The 12357-nt window shown below is 53.9% G+C and overlaps 1 protein-coding gene across 3 annotated transcripts in view; it reads right to left on the bottom strand.

Annotated features, from left to right (window-relative positions):
- Positions 1 to 12113, bottom strand: part of NPAS1 (neuronal PAS domain protein 1) — a 64483-nt gene extending 52370 nt beyond the window's left edge. The window contains exon 1 of one of the 3 annotated variants that reach the window (XM_053267379.1): positions 11945 to 12113. The gene's annotated coding sequence lies outside the window, so the exon portion shown is untranslated. Of the gene's footprint in view, positions 1 to 1639; positions 1743 to 10935; positions 11359 to 11944 lie in introns of those variants that run through there. The other 2 variants (XM_053267377.1, XM_053267380.1) reach the window with 2 other exon arrangements.
- Between the last annotated feature and the right edge of the window lie 244 nt (positions 12114 to 12357).

The following is a 12357-nucleotide window of genomic DNA, read 5'->3' as shown; positions in this document are numbered from 1 at the left end:
CAGCCACACATCAAGTCTCCCATTCATATGCAACCAGGGCAGACCCTGCTTAGCTAAGGGGACAAGTCATCCTTACTACCACAAGACCAGCTCTCCTGGTCATGATGTAACCTCCATGTTCAGCAGCAGTATATCTTGGAACAGCAGCTGCTGGCAGGCAAACAATAGGGGAGGGCCTTTAGTGTCAATGTCCTACTTGTGGGCTTCCTAGATGCATCAGATTAACCACTCTGGGAAGGACAACACTAGGCAAGATGTTGGACGATGGGAGTTGTAGTCCAACATCATCAGGGGAGCAGTGTTCCCTGCTAACAGGGATTCCCAGGTGTTGTTGACTACATAATCCCCAGTTGCAATGGCCAAGCTATTGCATTTGGGATTATGGGAGTTGTAGTCAACAACACCTGGGTATCCCTGTTGGGGACCCAAGTCTGAGACCCCCTGAAAGGCTTAGATTGTCTAATTTGCAAAAGATTCTGCTATTTTACTACTTTGCAGTGGGCGGGGGGGGGGAGACATAAAAGCAGCTCTCCACCAAAACCAGAAGCTTTACACAATAAATCCAGTTGTTGATGGGGGGGTGGGTTTCGGGGGAGAAAAGAAAGGAAACGCAGGCTGACAACTCTCCCAAGGCAATGGCAGGGAGCTGAGCATGAAAGAGGAATCTTGCTAAAAAGCCACTAATTGCAAAATAAAAAATAAAAAATATATATTAGCATAAACGATGACACAAATTTAGCTCAATTATCGCCAACTCCCTTGCTGGAGTTATAATTAAAATCCTCAGCGCTCAGTGCAACTCTGGAGAGGGAGAGGAGAAGCCCTCCTGGGGGCTGGATACAATATAAAAGACATTGAACCCAGACAGAAATGGCCATCCGGGATGCAGCCGTCCTTGGAGAGCACAGCACTTCCCACTAGCAACAGGCAGCGCTCCACCGGCGAAGCAGCGCAGAGTGGCTCTCCTCCGCGGCCCTGCTCCTCCTCTCGGGACCACTTTGCACCTACTACAGGGAGCTGCTCAGAAGAGCTGCCTCCTACTGAGTCAGGCGGTGGGTCCTTCTAGCGGCAGGAATCTCTCCCAGCCTTACCTGGAGAGGCTGCCAGATAAGGAAGGCAACTAGGGCCTCCTGTCTGCCAAGCAGATGTTCTCTCACTCGGCTATGGCCCCATCCTCTAACCTGGGGGCCTCCAGATGTTGCTGAGCTGCAACTCCCCAGCTACAACTTACGGTATGGGGGTGATGGGAGTTGTAGTCCCGCAACATCTGGAGGACTCCAAATTGGGAACCACTGCCCTATGGGGAACACCTTACAGCGTTCACATGTAGTCACCCATCCAAACAGAAACCAAGACAAACACCTCTTAGCAAAGGGGACCATTCATGCTTGCTAATGGCACAGCAGGGAAATGACTTGCCTAGCAAGCATGAGGTTACCGCTTCGAATCCCCACTGGTGTGTTTCCCAGACTATGGGAAACGCCCGTATCGGGCGGCAGCGATCTAGGAAGATACTGAAAGGCATCATCTCATACTGCATGGGAAGAGGCAATGGTCAACCCCTCCTGCATTCTACTAAAGACAACCACAAGGCTCTGTGGGCGCCCGGAGTCGACACTAACTCGATGGCACGCTTTACCTTCAAGCCTTGACCTCAAGAACAGCTGTCATCTTCCTCATTGTGCTCCAGCTCCTTGCCAGCACAGAGGCATTTCTCCCAAAATTTAAAGCATCCCAGCGACTACGCGGCAGAGGCAAACTCACTCAGCTACAGCTCTGCCACCCGGACAGTGAAGAGGAAAGGCAACCATCAGAACAGCACATATTACAGGTTATAAAGATAGGACTGTCCCCACCCCACCCCACCCACATATGCGTGCCCTTTCTGAGCCCAAGATAATAATGTGTATTTATTGTTCAAATTCTACACCGCCATTCATAGTGCATCTTATCCAAGGTGGTTCACAAAAGTTAAAATACAGTAAGATTCCACAAAAGTTACATCTAAAACCTTAATATCAGTGAAACAATAAAAACCATTTTTAAAAGGCGGGGGGGGGGTGGTGGAACACCCAACCATTAAAAAGACAAACAGAAGCAGGAAAGCTGAGAGACCCAACAGCCCTGAAGGGGTCAAAGCCTGAACAAATAAAAGGATCTTTAGCAGTTTTTTAGAAAAGCAGCCACAGATGTCAAAGAGTGGCCATTTGCTGGGAGAGCATTCCAGAACCTGGGGGCAACCACAGAGAAGTCCCTGTCCTGCATGCATGGCAGTTTGGCTTCTCTCAACATCGGCACATGAAGCAAAGGTCCCTCTTGTTGGGTGGGCAGAAACATAGGAAGCTGCCATATACTGAGTCAGGCCATTGGTCCATCTAGCTCAGTTTTGTCTGCCCAGACTGGCAGCGGCTTCTCCAAGGTGGCAGGCAGGAGTCTCTCTCAGCCCTATCTTGGAGATGCTGCCAGGGAGGGAACTCGGGACATAGATGCTCTTCCCAGAGCGGCTCCATCCCCTGAGGGGAAGATCTTGCAGTGCTCACACTTCTAGTCTCCCATTCATATGTAACCAGGGCAGACCCTGCTTAGCTAAGGGGACAGTCATGCTTGCTACCACAAGACCAGCTCTCCTCTCCCCAGACCCCTTAGGGAGGGTTCAAAATATTATGATAAAACAGCATCACATCATCAGCTCTTGGCCCTAAATGTCAGTTGGGGGATACAGACAGCCTCTCTCGACACAAAGGCCCGGCTTCATTGAGAGAGTGCCTCCTTCTGAATGATCCCCACCGTCTGAGACGGTCATCTGAGGAGGTCCGTCTCCAGTTCCCACCTGTACATCGGGTGGTGACTCAGAACCAGGCCTTCTCTGTAGCCACGCCTGGGCTGTGGAATGCACCCCCGGCAGAAATCCATAGCTTGGGTTCATTGTGGGCCTTCAAGAGCCCTGAAAACCTATTTGTTTGGTCTGGGCTTCCAGGGTTTTAAAACTGTTTTTAATTGTTCGGTGGTTTTAAACTATTTTAAAATTTGTTTTTGTATTGATTCTTTTTAAATGATCGACTCGCAGGTGTTGTTGCTGTTGTGCACTGCCCAGAGCTTTTTGGACGGGACAGCATACAAATGCAATAAATAAATGACAGAACCTCCATGTACAGAGGCAGAATACCTCAGAACACTAGGTATGAGGAATGAACAACAGAAGAGAGCGACTGCTTTCATGCCTGGCTTGTGGACTTCTCATTGCAGCATTTCATTAGCCACTCTGTGTGTAGGAGATGCCTCTGGGAGGCCCACAGACAAGAGATGAAGGTGTGCCCTCTCTCCTGCTGTTGCTCCTCTGCACCTGGGATTTAGAAGCATCTTGCCTCTGAAACTGGCCTATACAATTAGTAGTCGCCAGTCTTAGACCTGTCCTCCATGAATTTGTCTAAGCCCCTTTTAAATCCATCCAAGCTAGTGGCCATCACCACATCCCATGGCAGAGAGTTCCACAGTTTAATAATGCACTGTGTGAAAAAGTACTTCCTTTTGTCATTCCTAAATTTCCTAGCCATCACTTTCATGGGATGACCTCTCTCATGTTGTGAGAGGGGGAGAAATTTCTCCCTCCATCCACTCTCTCTACTCCCTGCATAATTTTGAACACCTCTAGCATGCCTCCCGGTAGCCGTCTCTTTTGCAAACTAAAAAGCCCCAGGTGTTGTAGCCTTGCCTCCTAAGGAAGGGGCTGCAGGCCCCCCACATCTTGGCTACCCTCTTCTGCACCTTCTCCAGCTCGACTATGTCTTAAGATACGGGGACCAAAACTATACTCAGTACTCCAAATGTGGCCGTACCAGAGTTTTGGTTTTACCCAGTGAAGCTCTCCGGTAACTGGCTGAGCTCCATTCAACTTCCCTGCTTAACCTCGGGAAAGCTCAGTTTGGTGGCGGCTTTTTAAAGGCCCACTCAGGCAACAAATCTCTTGCCAGCACCCAGTTACCGATCTGCCAAGGGAAAGCACAGCCCGCAAATCTCCCTTGCTTGGCAGGGCCGTCCGGAGCTGTCCAACACAGTTACAAGGAGCAGAAGCAAGGAGAAGATTGTCTGCAGTAGATGGAAACTCACACACACACACACACACACACACACACCCAACCCTTCCAGACCGGCAGAGACACAAGCCTACAAGCCGGCTCTTGCCACACTCTGCTGGTTGCACGTCCAGGCCCCCCCCCCACTCTGCATCAAGCGCGCGCACGAGTGCTCATGCATACCGATCCGGAGGCACACACAACTGCACTCGCACCCTCTCGCACATACCAATACAAAACCCACACCTCTCGCGCATATAAAATTCAGATCATCAATAGACATGCTGCCTTACGCATACCAATGCGCACCCGCACGGAGTGCCCAACCCTCGTCCGACATCTTCACACGCTTCAGATGGCGTAGAAGGGGTGGAGGGCGAGAAGACCAGGGCCCAAATCATGCTCCGCCAAGGCTTTGCCCACTCCGGTAACTTTCAGCCCAGGGACGAAGGTCTCGAGCAGGTGCATTTCTTCGGTGCACGCAGAGCAACAAAAGCCGGGAGGGGGGAGGAAATGGCCAGATACGAACTCGGAGGTCTGAGGAAAAGGCAGGGGAGTCCGTGGCCCTCGCTTGCCTGCCCCGGAGGAGATCGGCCAGAGAGGGCCAGCGGAAGGAGACCCAGATGAGTTTCAAAGGGGGGGAGAGAAGTGGGAGGCCTGCTTCAGGGTTATTGGCACAAGAGGACCCCCGACGCTTCATTGCACCACACCAGGGTAGCCAGGTAGCAGACAGGGCTAGACTGATGGGCAGGCGGGGTTGGGGGAAGCGTTTTGACCGCTCTCCATCAAAACCTCTGAGATCAAAGTCCTAAGAGGATGCCTCCAGTCTCCAAAGAGCCAGAATTTCCCCAGTTTGATACCAGAGGTTCTCAAATGTGGCTCCACAGATGTGGTTGGACAACACCTCCCATCATCCTGGCCACTGAGGCTGGGGGTGATGGGAGTTGTAGTCCGACATCATCTCGGGACCCAAGTGTGAGGACCCTAGCTACAGGCAACTCCAGGGCCAGCTCAATGGCACAAGCCACCCAAGACTCTGGGTGCCAATGCAGCTGTATGTGAGCTGAGAAGCACAGCCCCCAATTCCACAGGTGCAGCTCACAGATTGTTCACAGACCGCTGCCCCCTCTGTGACATAGCAAGGGGCCCTGAGCACACCCCTTGGATGGACCAGCACAGCAGAACGCCTGCAGTGAGTGGCCGTTGGTGTGGGACATCCCCGCGTTGGGGCCAGGCAGCGCCACGCAGGGGGGAGAAGGGTGCCGAAGAAGCAAGCTGAGCAAAACTTAAATAAAATGTGGATGGTTTTTGAAGCTCACACTGACAATGTTGCATCTGAGAAGCCTTTGGGCCCAAGTCAGAACTCACAATGCATTAAGAGACCGGGGAAAAACCCCATTTGAAAATAAGACCAATTTGAACACCGGAAGCTGCCTTCGTATATAAGCAGCCAGACCATTGGCCCATCCAGTCCAGTATTGTCTACGCTGACTAGTAGCATCGGTCCAAGGTTCCAGGCAGGAGCCTCTCCCAGGAGCCTCTCCCAGCCCTACCTAGAAATGCTGCCAGGGAGTGAAACTGGGACCTTCTGCATGCAAGCAAATACTCTACACCACTGCTCCACTGCAATCCCCTAAGGCGAATTCCGTGCAGCGCTCGCATTTAGTCACCCATCCAAATGCAAACCAAGGTAGGCCCTGCTTAGCAAAGGGGATAACGTGCGCCCATCACCACCAGACCTGGTCTCCCAGGAAACATATCCCAAATGACAGGGAGCACAGAGCACTGCAAAATCCCAGACTGGACACCCTGAAAATATAGGAATGAGCCCCACCACTGCCAGCAGACCCTCTTACATGAACGGGAACGCCTCAAGAGAGGTTCTTCCATAACCTCCATGCACTACAATGAAACGGAGAGGTTTTGCTGAGGAGTTCAAGGTTTGGTTGGCTCTGCATCAAAAAAATCAACCTGATGCTTCTAACAAGAGTGATTACAATTTGCTTTAAATGAAGGTCTGAGCCGAGTTAGGTAAGCGGAGCTTCCATGTTTAGAGGAAGTCTACCTCTGAATATTAGGTGCTGGGGACACACTCTAGGCAAGGGTTGCGGCCTTCGTGTCTGGTTTGTGAACAGTGTTCCCTCTAACAGGGATCCCCAGATGTTGTTCACTACAACCCTCAGCATCCCCAGCTGCAATGCCTTTGGCTGGGCATTATGAGAGTTGTAGTCAACATCTGGGAATTCCTGTTAGAGGGAACACTGTTTGTGAGCCTTCCAGAGGCATCTTGGTGTTTCCTGGCCACTGTGCAAGCAGGACGCTGGACAGCCGGGGTCTCTGATCTGTTCCAACTCTCTCGTATTAGGAGCTTCTGTGTAAACTGCCCTGAGTCATTTTTGGAAGGACGGTATAGAAATCGAATAAATAAATAAACAAACAAACATGTTCCAGATCCAAGGCTGAGCCTAGGAAGCAAAAGCACAGCGCAGAGGACTGTCCTACCACCAGATAAACCCCACCAACCCTGACTCAACGAGGAACTGGGAAGGGAGTTTTCAGCTCATCGAGTCTAAGCTGCCGACAGACGGCACGCATCCTGGGTTCCAAGTTCAATTCTCATAGTCTGGTAAATGGATATGAATTTTTTTGTGGCAGGACTGTGCACCATTCTCAAGTATATTTCTTTCTTTTCTTTTTTTTTTTGCTACCTGTTGAAATTATTCTGATCTCTAAGGCTTCTGGTGGCCAACGAGAAGAGGTGCCCTGAAACCCAGACACAGGTTCGGTCTGGCAAAAAGCTAGAAATAGAAGGCATATTTGCCCAGAAAGCTGGAGGCTGTGTGCAAGAAGAATCCCATCTTTTGCCCGGGGTCAAACAGGTGCAGCAGGCAACACCTGTTTGACCAGAGGTGGCAGCAGGGGCAAAAAAACCACGAATACCCAACATGGGAAGCAAAGCCTTTCTGAAACTTTTTCCAACTCTTAAACCTGTTGTCGGCCTGGTCAATTTCATGTCCCTAATACAACCTTTGCTCCCCAACTACAGTCGGGATCTGGCGAATCAGCAAAAAAACCAGGAAGGGAGCCTGGCATCCCTTCTAGTCCCACCCAGAAAAAGGGAGAGACCCACAGAGGAGACAAGCAATCCACATTCTGCAGTCTGAATAAAAGGAGATGGGGCGAGAGACCAGCAGAGAGATTGGAGGGGAGGGTTAGTTCTACCAGATCCAAAACAAAAAACAGCATTTTTCCACTAGAGAAAGACAAAGAAAAGTCCCTGTTAGCTACTCAGATTTAAACGCAACCTTGGAAAACAAGGCCGTAGAAGTTATGAGTCCATAAAAAATGGACTTGTCAGTCCCTTGTGTCATAACTCGGATCCGAAAGGGAAGGAAGAGGAGAATCAGCCCTCAACCAGTTTTCAAGGGTGTCCCATTCCCCGCACCCACCCAGGTTGCCTGAAGCAGATTTGTACTTGCAGGGGGTGAGCCTAGTTAAAAATGGTGAGGAAGAAGACATCCGCCTGCACCGTCGTCCAACCATCCCTGAAAACCTCAGCAAAGCCACCCAGGTGACATGGGGCAGTGATTAAATGGGGCAGGGCTCTATTTTTTCCAACTGGCCAAAAACTCTTTGCAGAGGAGATCAGGTCTTGTGGTAGCAAGCTTGACTTGTCTGTTTAGCTAAGCAGGGTCCACCCTGGTTGCATTTGAATGGGAGACTAGAAGTGTGAGCACTGTAAGATACATTCCCCTCAGGGGATGGAGCCGCTCTGGGAAGAGCAGAAGGTTCCAAGTTCCCTCCCTGGCAGCATCTCCAAGATCGGGCTGAGAGAGATTCCTGCCTGCAACCCACAAGTCTAAGAGGCGGTTAGAAAGGGTCAGCTAGAAGCTGGAAGGGGAGTTGGGGTCTGGGTAGGAATGGTCTCAAATTGGAGTTGCTGTGAGACTCCAAGAATAAGGCCATCTCAAAAGTAAAGGACTGGGTTATTAGGGCAGTCTGTAATTAAGCCTGTGTTGTTGTTGTTGTTGTTGTTACATTTATATCCCGCTCTTCCTCCAAGGAGCCCAGAGCGGTGTACTACATACTTGAGTTTCTCTTTCACAACAACCCTGTGAAGTAGGTTAGGCTGAGAGAGAAGTGACTGGCCCAGAGTCACCCAGCAAGTCTCATGGCTGGATGGGGATTTGAACTCGGGTCTCCCCGGTCCTAGTCCAGCACTCTAACCACTACACCACGCTGGCTCCACGTTGAAGTTCAGTCCCAGGAAGTAACTGGGTTCCAGGGCGAAAAGCCTTATATACTGTGTCTAGTTAAACAAGCCTCAGATGTACTTTAAAACAAAACAAGAAGAATAATGATTTAAAGATGTTCTCTGGGGTTGGTTGGTTTCATTACTGATGAGTAGGACTGAAATCTTGCTTGGTTACAAAGTGGACAATTTGGACTTCTCACAGCACTTAGTTACTTTAGACACAATATATAAGGCTTTTCGCCTTGGAACCCAGCTCCTTCCTGGGACTGTACTTCAACAACCCAGGCTTAATTACAGACTGCCCTAATAACCCAGTCCTTTGAGACACTCTTGTCTGTCCTTGGGGTCCGCAAACAACTCCTCTTGGAGACCCAAATCCCCACCCCAGCAGAACTTCCCTTCCAGCTTCCAACTGTCTCTCTCTAACTGCCTCTTGGCAGCTCCAAAGAGTTCTCTGTCGACTGGCAGCAAAGGAGTCCTGCACCATTTCATCACAGGCATTAAGCCAGGGGATTCTCACTCTGGAGTTCCCAGGTGCTGCTGGACTACAATTCCCATCATTCCCAATCACAAAGGCCACTTGATGCAAGTTGTAGTCCAACATCTGGAAATCCCAGGGCGAGAACCCCTGGACTAAAACATTACACAACTTGGAGCCTGTAGCAACAATCATCACAAAACCCATGCTTTAGTGGAAAGATATATGTGCGGCCACACACAAGTGGGATGACCTCAAATTAGGAACTGACAGGGGGAGTGTGACTCTGTTGATCCTTTTGGATCTCTTGGTGGCTTTTGATACCATCAACCATGGTATCCTTGTGGAGCGCTGAAGGGGCTGGGAGTGAGAGGCACGGCTGTGCAGTGGTTCCACTCCGACCTCTTAGGTAGGTTCCAGATGGTGTCGCTTGGAGACTGTTGCTCTTCAAAGCAAGAGCTCCGGTATGGAGTCCTGGAAGGCTCCATTCTATCTCCAATGCTTTTTAACATCTATATAAAACCACGGGAGAGATCATCAAGGGATGTATGCGGATGACACCCAAATTGATTTCTCCATGTCAACTTCATCAGGAAATTGCCTAACTTCCCTAAATGCCTGTCTGGAGAAGGTAATGGGCTGGATGAGGGAGAACAAATTGAGGCTGAATCCAAGCAAGATCGTGGCACTCACTGTGGGAGATCAGAACTTAGGAAGTGGCTTGCTTAGACGTTAGAGCTGCCTGTTGGGGATGGGGTTGCACTCCCCTGGAAAGCGCAGGTATGTAGTCTGTGAGTACTTCTGGACCAAAACCTCTTTGATTTCTCAGGTTGAGGCGGTGGCCAGGAGAGCTTTCTATCAACTTTGGCTGATACACAAGCTATGTCCATTTTGGGAGATAAATGATCTTAAAATAATGGTGCATATTCTGGTAACATCCAGACTTGACTACTGCAATGCACTGTACGTTGGGCTGCCTTTGTACCTTGTCTGCAGCTGGTGCAGAATGCAGCAGCCAGGTTGGTCTCTGGGGTTACTCAAAGGAATCACATTACACCCATTCTAAAAGAACTACACTGGCTGGCAATAAGTTTCTGAGCAAAATACAAAGTGCTGGTTATGACCTATAAAGCCCTGCATGGCCTGAATCTGAGGTATTTAAGAGAGCGCCTTCTTCTTCGTCAACCCCGCTGCCTAATAAAATCATCTAGTTGCAGTTTCCACCGGCTCCGTTGGTAGCCACTCAAAACTGGGTCTTTCCTAGGGTTGCCCTAGGACTCTGGAACGTGCATCCTAACAAAATTAGAGCCTCCCCTTCTCTGGGGAGGCTCTGAAAACATACCTGTTAAGTCAAGCTTATAGTTTTAGAGTTTTCAATCGGTTTCTAAACAGTTTTATTTGTGTTAATGTTTCAATTGTTGCGTTTCTAGATTGTGAACCACCTAGGGACGTATGTCTGGGGTGGCATAGAAATGTGTTAAATCAATAAATATGCGCGAAATCACGCATGAGGATCAAGCCTCTAAAATGCTAACACTTTTGGGGATTGGAAACAGGCATCTCCCTTCCTAGCGCTGGAACCGCGAGTGCTTTGGCATTTCTTGGTGTCTCTCGAAAGAGCATTTTTGGTACGGAGGGATCCGGCCCGGCCATGGCCGCCTTCCAGGGACCTCTGTGCCTGCCAGTTCCTCAGCCGAGCCTCGAGATGGGCCATCCCAGCCGGGCTGCTGCTGCAAACTCCACTCTCTAGATAACGGAAAGGTGCGCAGCCCCTTCCCCTCCCCTGGGGCAGGAGTTCCGAAGGGTGGCAAGGCGCGCCGGGCAGCGAGACCCCGACGGCGCCGGAGGGAGGCGTCCTTGCGCTTGCATCCTGCAGCCTCCTCGGCCTCGAGACCCCCCAGCCACACGGGGCTCCCCTTCAGGCACCAGGCCACGCCAGGCAGCGGCTCCCTCCCGGCAGGACACCCCCCCCCCGGACGCGTCTGCCCGGAGCGGGGCGGGCGGGGGGCCGAAGGAGAGGGGAGCCAAGCAGCCTGCCCCCCCCCCGCCCGCCATTCGGCTCCCTCCTCGGACGGCAGAGACACGCGGAGCGGCCAGCAGCCCCGCAGGCGGAGCGCGAACTTCCTTACCTCCTCCTCCTCCCAAGGAAGCGAGGCTGGCGAAAGGGCATGTTAGGCGGCCCGCCTGCCGCTGCTGCCGCCGCCTCCGAGGGCTCCGGGCGGTTTCGGAGCATGGACTCCTTTCCGGGGGTGGCCGGAGAAGCAGGGCAGGGCAGGGCAGGCTGGACGGGCAGAAGAGCGGACCGAAGAGCCGCCCAAGCCCCGGCCAGCCCAGCATCCCGTCCCCAGCCTGCGGCGGTCAGCCGGAGGTCTGCAGGCAGCCCGCGAGCGGGTCGGGGAAGAGGCGGCCGCCGCCGGCTCCTCTGGCTGCGCGGCTCCCGGCCATTCCAGGAGGGGCGCGACCCGGCGGGCCGGCGCTTCTCCCCTTCTGCCTGCTGCCGCCGAGTGCTGCTCGCGCGCGAGAGAGCCCCCCGCTCGCCCCCCGCAAGCCAGCCTGCAGGGCACCCACCCCGGCCGCGCCCCCGCCCGCCCCGTCTAAGCCCCGCTCCAGGTCGCGCTCATTAAGCCCCCCAAGCAAGCCCCACCCATGCCCGTGCCGGGAGGAGGGGAGGCCCCGCCCCTCGGGGGGTCTCGCCGCCGCCGCGCCGCCGCCGCCTCCTCCAAACGCCCCCCGCTTCCAAACTTCGCCGCCGCCGCCCACCCTGCGCTTCGGGCAGCAGCAGCAGCGCCGCTCCCCACCGATGGCCAGGCCGAGCCCCCCAGAGCTGGAGATGTTGGCTGGGGGCGCTGCTGCCCCAGCGGAGGCTCGGAGCAGCAGCCCTCGCCACGCCGCCGCCCGCCACCATGCGCTCGCCGGCGGCGCCCCAGCCCGCTCGCCCGCCCCACGGCCGAGCCCTGCTGCTAGCCTGGCCGCCGCCGCGCCACACTTTGCCCCCCTCGTCTTCCTTCCCGCCGCCCGGCCCAGGCCGCCAGCAGCGGCGCCCCCTCCCGAGCAGGCAGCTCCGCGCCTCCCCCGCCAACTTCCAGCCCGGCGCACGTGCTGCTGCTGCTGCTGCCGGCCGGCGCGGCTCCAGCTCACCCGGCGCGCAGGGCTGCTCCGCCGCTCCGGCTGACCATCGGGCGCGGCCTCTGGGCGGCCCGGCGGGGCTCCTCCGCCATGGAGCGGCGAGCAGAGCCAGCGGGAGGAGAGCCCGGCGCGGGCCGAGGCGGCAGCCTCCACACACACAGCCTCGCTGGAGAGAGAGAGCCGCCGCCGCCGCCGGCGGGGCTGCCTTGCCTTTCACATGGTGATGAGCGCGGCGGTGCGCGTGCTGCCGCCTCCCCCGCCCAAGCTGCAGGTGCAAGCCAGGCGGGCCCCCTCCCAGCAGGGCGCTCTGCACAGGCTCAGGGGCTGCCGGGGCGGAGAGAGGCGCTTGGCACCGGCCGAGTCGCTCCTTCCTGGCGCTCCAGCGAGGCCGGACCAGCCTGGCATCCGCTCGCCACGACCCGGAC

Source organism: Hemicordylus capensis, chromosome 7 (assembly GCF_027244095.1).
Source record: "Hemicordylus capensis ecotype Gifberg chromosome 7, rHemCap1.1.pri, whole genome shotgun sequence".
NCBI classification, from domain to species: Eukaryota; Metazoa; Chordata; class Lepidosauria; order Squamata; family Cordylidae; genus Hemicordylus; species Hemicordylus capensis.
This window is presented reverse-complemented; position numbering and strand designations above follow the sequence as displayed.